This window comes from Bos indicus x Bos taurus, chromosome 28 (assembly GCF_003369695.1).
Source record: "Bos indicus x Bos taurus breed Angus x Brahman F1 hybrid chromosome 28, Bos_hybrid_MaternalHap_v2.0, whole genome shotgun sequence".
Taxonomy (NCBI): Eukaryota; Metazoa; Chordata; class Mammalia; order Artiodactyla; family Bovidae; genus Bos; species Bos indicus x Bos taurus.
In genome coordinates, this window is record NC_040103.1 from 18887785 (window position 1) to 18900126 (window position 12342).

Here is a 12342-nt window from a genome sequence, read left to right on the forward strand (position 1 = left end):
CAAACATTTCATATTTCAACTGAATAATCTTGATATTACAAGCTCTGGAGACCCATCTGGTCTGGGTTCAGATCATAGATCATGGGCTCAAAGTCTAACTCTGACAGTACCCGGCTGTTTGTTCTTAACTAAGTTATATAATTTCTCTGTGCCTCAGTTTCCTCAACTATGAAGTGGACAAAATGATCACGTATATATGTATATATACATATATAAAATATCTCTATATATCATGGGCGTGTGTGCGTGCTATGTGCTAAGTCACTTCAGTCATGTCTGACTCTGTGAGACCCTATGGACTATAGCCCCCCCAGGTTCCTCTGTCCATGGGGATTCTCCAGGCAAGAATCCTGGAGTGGGTTGCCTTGCCCTCCTCCAGGGGATCTTCCCGACCCCAGGATCGAACCCATGTCTCTTATGTCCCCTGCATTGGCAGGTGAGTTCTTTGTCATTGGTGCCACCTCATGAGTGTACTAAGGATTAAATACAGTGATATATACGAAGCACAGCGCATACTGTTAGCTATTAAATTATCACTATTATGGAACACCCATTTGGCAAACAGACACAGTGCAGTGTTTTTCTCAGTTCACTGCTTTATTCCTCACAACCACCTTGAAAATTAAGGCTATTTATTCCTGTTTTACAAATCAGGGAACTAAGGCTCAGAGGAGATACCCAAATTCACCAAGTAAGGAAGTGGCAGAGCCAGAATATGAACTCTGTTCTCTCCATTGCCAGAGCCCACATCTTTCAAGTATTGATACATCATGTGGTACAGAGCAGCCTACAGATGACTAAGATAAAGCTGATAAAGCATAAGAGTAGCTACACTACAAATATTGATATGTGAGGTGTTGGTAATATTTATTCTTAAATTCTGAGTTTCCACTTTCAAAAATAATGATGAGAAAAGCTAATCCAGAAAGCAGCACAGATTTGCATGGAACTCATAACAACCTCTACCCTTCTGGAAAACGTCATCTAAACTTGGAAAGCCAAGTTCCACATTCCGAAAATTGAATTGACACAACACCCCCCCTTTTTCTCCCAGAAATATCAAAATACATAACAGTAATAGCGTTGCTTTTTCAAGGAAGTTTGGAAATGTGGAATAGAAATTTTAGTTTTTGGAAGAGTGGATTAGTGAATGACCTCCAAAATCTGGAGATAGGGCTCGAAAAGAGACATTCTTAGCCTTGCTGTCACCTGTGTATGGGACCTGCCTGGTGCTGTTGTCTCAGTTATTTTCAATGCTGTTACTTTTTCAAATCCTTTGTAAATTCCCTGAAGGCAGGGACCTTGAATGGTGTTCTCCTGTCTGTGCTCCAGTAAGCAGAGTTCTGGAGAGAAACTCAAAGTACACCTTCCCAGCAGGGAAAGGGAATGAAACCTGGCCTTCTGAGGTTTTCATATGCTGTCTTATCCGAGAACTCCTAAGTAACTATTTCTACCCAGTCCACAGATGTTTTCCCCAGAAGATGTTGGATTGCAGAATAAAGATATGGACCTCAGAAAACACCCTCTGAAGGGTTTGTCCTCAGGTATGCTCTTTGTTGGAGATTTAAATCATCCAGTTCTGAGCACCACGCTCTAATGTAAGCTTAGGGGGTGCCACTGATGTGGTAGCAGCCAGCCAGCAGTGAGAACCACTTCAGAGACGTCTACCCTGAGCCCTGTTCAAGGCATCCGGCCCTCCTTCCTGACTTCTCGCTTCCTCATACAACTGGTCACCAATGCAAAGTGACACAAGTCACTGGTGAATGGAAAGGACTAAGGGCAAGGAACCCCAAGACTCCCTTACCAGTTCTGCCCTTGCCAACTGACTGATGGTTGGTGGTTGATGCTGGGAGAGACCAGCTGAGTGTGCTCCACTCTACCGCTCAAGCCTCTGGTGGCAGCCTTTCCCCATATCTGATGATATGTCTTAACTATGTGCCACAAAGATGTAGAACCGTCAGGTCCCCTCATTCCTGCCCAGAATTTTAAATAACAGTCAAAAAGTCCACAATGTTTAAAAAGAGTTTACGTTCTCACTGTTTTGAGTGAGAAAAGTGGTGGGGTGGAGGGAAAGCATTGGTTAAAGGGGAATGCCAGCAGCTGTGCTGAGTGCAGCACTGTTAGTGGGAAAAGCACCAGACTAGGGTGGGCTCAATGATGTCTCTCCAAAATAATAATATTCTCGATAGTAATAATAATAATGCTTAATATTTATTGAGCATTTGGTCACTCAGATGGTAAAGAATCTGTCCACAATGCAGGAGACACGAGTTTGATCCCTGAATCGGGAAGATTCCCTGGAGAAGGGAATGGCTACCCACTCCAGTATTCTTTCCTGGGAAATCCCTTGGACAGAGGATCCTCTGGGTGGTACCATCCTCTGGGTGGTAAAGAGTCAGATATGACTGGGTGACTAACACTCTCACTTTTCACTTTTAAGGGTACTCAGCACTCTGCTGACTATGTTCCCTTATCTATTAGTCTACCAACCACCCCAGGAAGCAGATATCATTACTCTCTTCACTTTGCAAATGAGGAAACTCAGTCACCAAAGCCCACACCACAGAGCTAATTAAGCAAAAGTGCTAAGACGTGACCCCAAGCAATCTGACTCCAACACTTGGACTGCTAGTACGTACCTTAGCCCATGAACTAGGCAAGCCACTTAACTTCTCTGCACTTCTTAACACTGGGACTGGACTTGTCTTCCTCAACTGCCCTCAGCCAGAGAATTGTGGTCAATCAAAGGAAAAGGACTAAAGATGTGTTCTCAAAAGCGGAACATTCACTTCACATCTAATTGTTGCCTCCCCGGGTGATAGTTTGGGATGCTGGAGCTTCAGTTGTCAGAGATGAATATAGATCAGGATGTAATAGAAGGTGATGTTTGTGATTCCAGGTATTGAACTGAATTTCTAACCTGTTTGCTTGCTGACTAGTCCTAAAGCCCTTCAAAGAGGTCTCTTTATCCCTCCTCACATTGAAGGGTGGTCCAGACCCGTGTTCTTTTCATCTGGAGATGGGGTTGGAGAAGGAGTCTACTGGCATACTGGGGCCTTTGGAAAAAGTCCTTGCTTGGCAGTTCTGCTTCTACTTCTCCTGCTAATAATAGGCCTAGACACGGGGTCACACTCCTTCCTGGATCCTAATAATTAACTAGAAAGCATGTTTCTGCTCAAAAGCTGTTGTACCTGAGAGAATATTGTGGTCACAATGCATTCACCACTGGGTAGCGGAACAATTCCAATCAATGGCCTTGTAAGCATACAATCAGAGCCTCCCCAGGGATCTGGCAACTCCCAGCCTTTTCAAATTTGAAAGATTGCTTTTTAAAAAATATGATTATTTAATCAACAGCCCGTGGAAACTTCAAAAAGAGGAAAATGAAAACAATTTAGATTCTTTCTTCTCTCTGTTTGGCTTTTACGAAACAAACACCACCAAAGACATGACCAGGCTGACCACTTTAGTCCCTTCATCTGTTACTCAGAAATCTTGGGAATGGAAGCCGCTTTAAAAGGAGGCCTATGTCCTTGCTTTTCCTGCATTTCGGGCTTGCCATCAAAAACTCTCTCCTATAATAGTAACTTGGATGGAATGTTACCCCTGAAATGAAAAACAGTATCTGGAATCCCAATATGTAGATATCCTAGGTAAAAGCCGGGTGGTTCCAGTTGAGCCAGAGTGGGCTTGACTTCATCCACTCTGTGCAAAATCTCTGGGGTTGAAAGCCACTGCTCTGAATGTACAAAGCCAGCCCACAATGTTCTGTGGCTGGGGCTGGTTTAGACAGGTGAAGCAGAGAGCAAACGAATGTATAGGGATGGATCTGTGTTGCTTTCAAATATCGGGACAAGTTCATGGTGTTTTGTTAATCCATTCAGTGAGTATTTATTAAGTACTTTGTATATACCAGGTACTATGCTAGGTGCTTGGGATGTTTCAGTGAACAGAATTCCCTGTCTTTATGTAGCTTACAGCCTGAAAATTCCTATGAATTTAATTCCATGAACTAAAAAAAAAAAAAGGAAACCTCTGTAGTTTCTTCCCTGTCTTCAGCCAGAAATATGCTTAGGCCACCCATACCCAGGTACAAATCTCTCCTAAGGTCACTAGAGAAAGAATACCAAACGTGCTTCAGTAACACATTCCGGTGTTTAATATCCTTGAAAGACATTTTTCAGAGATAGAAAACACCCCCTTTTGATTATGTAATTTATTTTATTTTCTCCTCTGGAGGCATGAAAGAAATTAGTCATGATAGTCTGAGCAGAACCTGTCACAGGCTGAACTATAGCTCTCAACCTTTTCTGTTTCCCATGGAAAAATCTCCATTTCTATAGCCTATCCTTAGAATTGTTGCCTTTTGATCCTTTCACCATCCACCTCAACTCCGATAAATTTCCTAATTCCTCAAACTTCCCAGTGATCATAAAGCCTAACAAGACATTTTATTTGGTACTCTACCCTTTCCAAGCCCTTTTCATAAATGTTACTTCCTTTAGGCCTTGAAATACAACCCCATGATGTTGGCAAGGCCACGTTCTCTTCTTCATTGTCCACAGAAGCCAAGTGAGACCCAGAGAGGCTCAATGACTTACCTAAGGTCACACAGGTAATAAGGAAGCAGAGCCAGCATTCCTAGCCAAGTCTCCTGGTGCTGATGTTGGGAGCTCTGTCTATTGCAAGCCTCAACTCCTGGTTGGGTAGGCCCAGGCATGTGAACACTTGTGAAATCCCTGAGACACTTTTATGGCTGGTGGCCAGGTAACATTTAGGTCATATCTCTGTTCCCCAGGTGTGTACTGACCCTGTTCTGTTCCTCCATGCCATTTTATCCCCAGTGGGTGAAGACTGGTAGCATGAAGTTCAACATCAACAACCAGATCCTAGGCTTCCAGGTCACGGAAGGCAGTTTTGGGTCCAGCCCCTGTAGTCCTCATCTGTCTCATTTCTGTGAGATTGGCAACTGACTCACTGATTACCACTCTCCGGATTATCAGCCTGTGGTGCAATCAGAAGAGATTCTCATCTCTGTGGGACGGCTAAGTGTGGTTGGGTATGTCTTACTGGGGTGACCAGCCTGACCAGGGGAGGAGACAAATTTACCAGCTTCATCAAAAGAAGGCTTTGATGGGTTTTTTTTTTTTTTTCCCCAAACTTAGCTAACCTGTGTCACAGTCTGCTTAGAGATGATTGCAATAGTATTTTTAGGTAAAATCTTTTATGTTTGTGGCTAAAATTTGGCCCATTTCAACTTGTTTGTCCAATGCCTGACACTGCTTTCCCCTCTTGTTCCTTGCCCTGAAGGGTTGCAAGGGAGTCAATACATTTGGAAGGAGCTGACGTGAAGACCCAGAAACTGGCCAGTAACTCTGCTGGTCCATCTTTGGATCTGGCTCATCAGAATCCTAGTTCCAAGAATCTGTACTAAAACAATAACAACAACAAAGAAAATGCCCTTTCAAAAAGCTAAATTTGATAAGAATCTGATTGCCTGTTATGCTAAGTTATGCTAAGTCACTTCAGTCGTGTGTGACTCTGTGTGACCCTAGAGACGGCAGCCCACCAGGCTCCTCCGTCCCTGGGATTCTCCAGGCAAGAACACTGGAGTGGGTTGCCATTTCCTTCTCCAATGCGTGAAAGTGAAAAGTGAAAGTGAAGTCGATCAGTCGTGTCCGACCCCTAGCGACCCCATGGACTGCAGCCTACCAGGCTCCTCCATCCACGGGATTTTCCAGGCAAGAGTACTGGAGTGGGGTGCCATTGCCTTCTCCGATTGCCTGTTACAATTTGTAAAAATCCCTACTCCTTACCACCCACCATATGCCCTTGCATGACTTGGCCTTGACCTCCCCTTTAATCACAGCTCTTTCCTCTTTCCCCAGGCTCACTAAATTCAGTCCCCTCTTCAGCAGCTTAGGCTCCTTCCCATCTCAAAAACCTGTGTGCTCCTCCCTTGATCCAGAATGGTTCCTGCCCTGACGCTTTGATCACCCCACATCTAGTTCTTCTGCTATAAACTAAATTTTTGTGCCCCCTCCATCCAAATTCAGATGTTGAAACTCAATACTCAAAGTGATGGTATTAAGAGGCGAGGGCTTTGAGTGGGGCTTAGGTCATGAAGGCAGAGTCCTCATGAATGGAATTAGTGCTCTTATAAAAGAAACCCCAGAGAGCTCCCTTGCCCCACTTCCACCTTGTCAGGACACTGAAAAGATACACCATCTGTAAGTCAGAAAGTGGGCTTTTGGGGAGGGACAAATTGGGAGATTGGAACTGACATATACACACTACTATGCATAAAATAGATAAATAATAAGGACCTACAGGTTACCACAGGGAACCCTGCTCAATGATCTGTGGGGACGTAAATGGGCAGGAAATCTAAAAAACAGTGGATATATATATACATGTAACTGACTCATTTCGCTGTACAGCAGAAACTAACACAACGTTGTAAAGCAACTATATTCCAGTAAAAATTAATAATATTAATAAAAGAAAGTGGGCTTTCACCAGAGACTGAATGTGTAGGCACCTTGATCACACACTTCCTAGCCTCTAGTACTGTGAGAAAAAAATTTCTGTTGTTTATCAACTACACAGTTTATGGTATTCTGTTAAAGTGCCCAAAAGGCATCTTATTCAGATCTCAGCACAAGCCTTCCCTTCCTGGCCTTCTCCACCCTTCCCCAGTCATCCTGTCCATTACTGTGCACTGTTCTTGGTGCTGAACACACATGAGGGTAAGGACCACACATTTTTTGACCATCACTGTGTGCGTGGAGAATCCCAGGGACGGGGGAGCCTGGTGGGCTGCCATCTATGGGGTCACACAGAGTCAGACAGGACTGAAGTGACTCAGCTGTAGCAGCAGTGTGCCCAGAACCAAGAACACTGCTAGCATAGAGGAATGTGAAATAAGCACTTGCGGAATGAATGCATGAATAAGCAACGAGCAGTAGGGTTTGGGATCCACTGCCTAGAACAGTCCCTTTCCCCTCCCTGAGTGACAGTTGCCTCTTTTGTAAAAAGAGAGTATTAGCTTATGTGACGTCTAAGGCCCCATGCAGCTTTGGCTTTATGGGGAGCCCGAGGGCTACAGCCTCAACGTCACTCCATACTGGACTGTGCTTTTCTAGGTAATGCAGCATCTCAAATCATGACAGAGCAAAGCAGATTAGGCCCATAAAAGAGGCCTCCCTCTTTCTACAGAGAAAAAAATCAGGCTCTGCTCTTCCTAGGAAAAGGTCAGATAATTCTGACAGGAATTGTTTTCCATGAGACCTGTTTTCTTGTTTGTTTTTCTGGTTATGCTACTTGACTTGTGGACTCTTAGTTTCCCAACCAGGGATGGAACCCATGCACCCAGCACTGAAAGCTCAGAGTCCTAACAGTCCTAACCACTGGACTGCCAGGGATTTTCCTCTATAAAATCTTTTTGATTGAATCTTATTGCCTTGCTCATGCCAAGGCAATTGCAAATGGATGGAACAAATCATTTTTCAGATATATACATGAGATATGCTTAGAAGTAGGCCTAACTGAGTTGCAACTACTGGGATCTTTTTTTAACTTTTGTAAATAATGGTGATTTATCTTTTTGCAGTCTTCAGGTATGATCTTAGGATTCCACAAACTCTTTCAAATGGCTGTCCTGTTAAAATGATATATAATAAAATGAAAAGGAGACAGTTAATAAGAGAAAAAGAAATTATTTTCTACCCAGAGTCCAGAAACTTAAAGCTACTTGTGTTCTTTAGTCTAAGGTACTTAGGGCTGCGTGTTGTTTTTGAATGAATACTGCTAAATTTCAATAAGTAAATACCATTATTATCAACATTTGGCTTTGAATTCACTAATGGCACTCTTGTCGGATTACTTTCATTTCAATAACGTATTTTAATTTGGGCTATAGAAATGAAACTACAGTTTACATACTTTTCTTTAAAATCAAGAATAAGTCAATCAAGAATAGGTTGGCCTAATTGGGACCTAGTTATTTAAACACATCACAAATTTTTAAAAATAAATTTGCAGAAGTCACATTTTTTAATCACCATGTTCCAAAAGAATCAGAAATGTTAAAAATGAACACTACCAGACAGTTTTACAAATGTCATCTGTTAGAATCGGGGGGCCAGAGACTTCCGTGAAGGTCCAATGGTTAAGACTTTGTAGCCCAGTGTAGGGGGTGCTGGTTTTATCCCTGGTCAGGGAGCTAAAACTCCCACATGCCTTGGGGCCAAAACATACAGCAGAAGAAACACTGTAACAAATTCAACAAAGACTTAAAAAAAATCCACATCAAAAAATCTTAAAGTAAAAAAAAAGAAATGGTGGGGGAGGGGCGAAGAGAAGGAGAAAAAAAAAGAATTGGGGGGTAGTGCTGGCAAAATAATCCAGTAAATATTTTTGAGACCTAATGTGTGCTCCACCCTGTACCAGAGGTTACAGAGAATGGCATATGAATTAGATGGTTTCCTATCTCTTGAAACCTCCAAGAAAAGAGGTAAGGCAAGTGCACAAAGAAAAAGGTTGCAAGGTGGTCATGATAGGTATTATCAAACAAGTGTTGTAAATGCTGAAAAATGTTGCTCTGCAGTCCCAAGAAGAGGAAGGACAGTCATGGGTGTGGTACTGGGGATCAGATGAGGCAGAACACTTGAAAATCACTCATTTTCCAGACTTGACCCTGTCCTTCATAGCTTGGTACACCTTTCTACCCTACACCTAGCACTGTGTTGTGGCTGTGAGGAATGACTAATAAACACTGACAGATCAATCATTTGATTGATACTCAATAAAAAACAAAGGAAACATAGTCCAAACATTTGCTCTAGCAGTCAATTGGTAGAATTAGTGGGTCCTGGGGACTTACTCAAGATGAATAAAATTTTTGGCTACTGTAGTTGTAGACCTATAAACAGAAATTCTGTACATATTTATCTCTCTTTTTTTTTTTTTCTTTTTTTTTGTTTTTCCTTACCCCCCCCCCACCCTCCCCCTCCTCCTTCCCCCGATCCCCCCTCCCCGCCCACCGGGCCCCGGGCCATATTTATCATCTTCAGTTTTCTGAGCAAAGATTATTGAACCAAATCAAGGAAGGAAAAAAAAATATGCATTTGTGCAGTCTACTAAAGATGAAGGAGGTTGCATTTAGCAGCAGCTAAATTTTCTTTTCCATAGGAATACACTGAGAATTACTTCACAGATACTTCATCAAAAAGTGTTTCTGTGGCTCTGTGAGGGGAGAAAGTGGGTCCTGAATTGTGCTGGCTTGGTTTTATAAAGTGGATGTGAAAGTGAAAGTCGCTCAGTCATATCCGACTCTTTGCAACCCCATGGACTATACAGTTCATGGAATTTACCAGGCCAGAATACTGGAGTAGGTAGCCTTTCCCTTCTCCAGGGGATCTTCCCAACCCAGGGATTGAACCCAGGCCTCCCGCATTGCAGGCAGATTCTTTACCAGCTGAGCCACCAGGGAAGCCCTTATAAAGTGGATAGATAGAAGTAAAAGTTGAGCGTCATGCACAGGGCTGGCAGTCTAGAAGATCCTTCCCCTAAAGGATATGCCAGGCCCCTAGGGTTTCCCCTAAGAAGGAAAAGACAGGGTTTCCCCACCCACCCGAAGCCCTGGTCCCTGGACTCTCCACAGTTGCTCCCCCATCAGCTGATCAGTTTTGATCTGCAGACAGCTGTGCAGACAGCTCCCCTGGGATCCAGAGGCCCTGTTAGAAAGGAACCATGAGGAATCTTCAACATGTGCATTCTAGTTTGTTACCTCTGCTTGCACCTCCACAGGGCTCCTGGTTGGAATAGGAATCTAGAAGGAGCTACAGTTGCTGAGTTTGGAGAGTCAGGAGAAACCCCATTTTGTGACAGGGGGTCTTTGGCATGAGGCTGAGGGACCAGAAATCAGAAACTTGGGGGACACAGTGACTTGGCCTCTACCCTACCCTGCCTTTTACTCTGCCTCAGTGAGAACCAGGGGATGTTTAGCAATGAGAGTCTCATGATAAGGCAGTTGACAGGAAAGAAAAAAACAGAGACCGTGGATTTTAAAGTTTCCATTTGGAGTAAATTTTCAAAATGGAAAATTGATTATTTAAATATCAATGAATTTTTTTTTAAAGCAGGGACTTTTGTTGGTTCTGTCTCAGTGATTTTAATTAACTTTCAGAAGTCTACAGCAATAAAAGTTACCCATGATGCTATTATAGATAAAAATGTGATGGGCATAGATAAAATTACATGTTAATTGGCATAACTACCCAGTTAATATTTTAAGATTTGTTATTTACATTTCTTTGCTTTTGCTTTATTTTACATTGTAGTTCAATATGAAGATTAAGAGAAAGAACTTTCTCTTCATCTGCACTGAGTTATTTTTCACTTTGAGTTTGCTAGTTATTAGTCAGAGATGATAATAATAATTTTTCTTAAAGTGCAGGCTGCAGCCGAGAATTTCCAAATTGCTATGAGTCACCTCTGGAGCAGACAAGTCATTTATCCCCAAACCTCAGACTCAGACGTTGTGCCAGGAAGGGGATCCAGGATTCCCCACCTTTAAAACCATGACCCCTCACCATGTGGGATGGCTCTCCTTGGCTAGTCAGTGTGAGTGGCTGGGTCCCTTCAAGCAAGCCTCTGAGAAGTTTGTAATTTTCATGTTCCTTAAACCAATAACTTCTGTGTTCACTACCTCAGCATCACTGGACACATGATGCCCTAAACCTATGTCCAACTGCCAAACAGTGACAGACATTCATCAGCTGCACAGGAAAATCTGTATAGGTTACTGTGCCAAAAATGCCCAGTGTAAGGGCTTGGAGCATTAGGAGATCCTGCTTGTAGTCTTTGTTCTGCCAATAGCATTTAAGTCACGGAATCTCAGTGTGGCTCAGTGCTAGGTCACTCAAACTTCAGTCATTTTTATTTTATTCTGCACTATTATTTACTTTTACTTTTTGTTAAATGATTTACTTTAATAAATAAATATATTGTTAAATATATTGTTAAAAGAAAACCTTATATTTACTATTGCAAAATAGAAACTTGTATTATTTAGTATAAATTTTTTTAGAAATCATAAGAACAAATATATTGGGGTTTCCAGCCAACACAGTGAAGTGGCTTTTGAAGTTCAGCTTCTGGGAATATAAAGGATTAAGTATAGGGAACAGGAACTGGCTCTCTGCTTAAAACCCAGGGCTGAGAAAGGCTCTTCACTACTATTTTATATAATGTGTATCTTAAAAAAAAAAATTGCTAACCCACTGTCTGACCCATATACTTAAGTATGTAAAGATAGATACAGTTTAAGAAATAGAACTTTAATGAAGCCACCAGCAAATTAGTGAATGAAATACAGTAGGAAGAGAGAAAAAAATAACTGATCAGAAGTCTTAGAAATGAAAAATATGCTAGTGAAAGTTATAAAACAATAAAATAAAAACCAGGGCTAGAGATAATCAGAGAGAGTGTTATTAAAGGGGAACATGTTGGGTTGGCCACAAAGTTCATTTGGGTTTTTCATAACACCTTATGGAAAATCCTGAATGAACTTTTTGGCTAACCCAATGCTACTGAAGAATTCAGCAGAACACAGCACAGACAAAAAAGATGAAGAAGATATAGAAAAAAAGAGGACAAAACAGAAGGAAAAAGGAGGTTCGCATGAGGGATAGATTGAGACTCTTCAACAAACTGTTCATAAGTCCCATTAGAAAAGAATGAAAAGAATAATGGAGAAGCATTATATGAAGAGATAATATTAACAAATTTTAGCAAGACAACATAAGATCAAAAGTGTATTGCAGAGTACCCATAACACCCAGATCTTGGTTTCTGTTACCATTCTCCAATAAAAGGAACCAGGGCTCCTTAATGAAATTACTGATTCCAAGACTGCAGCAGGAAAGACACAAGATAAGCATGGAGTATCTTATAGTTTGAGAAAGTAAGAAAATAATAAAACAGCAGCAACAAAAATATATTGATGGAAGTATATCAAAGGGATATACAGGGAGCCAACTGAAAGAGCCACTTCCAAGGGCCAAAGCTGGTACAGCTCAAAGAACAAAATAAATGATTGATTTATAATGCAAAGTTTAAAAATACATGTGAGTTGAATAAATTATTGAATAAATAAACCAATGGGGGAGAATAGACAAATCTCACATGCAGAAGAATTCCAAATACTTTAGGTGGATACTTCGCCCCGGGAGGTGGAACGTAACTCATTACTTAGGGTGGGCTGCACATAGAGGCTTCCTTCCAAAGAGAACAGTGTGGAAAGGAGGAAGGAAGAAAGAGTAACCTTACAAGGGAGAA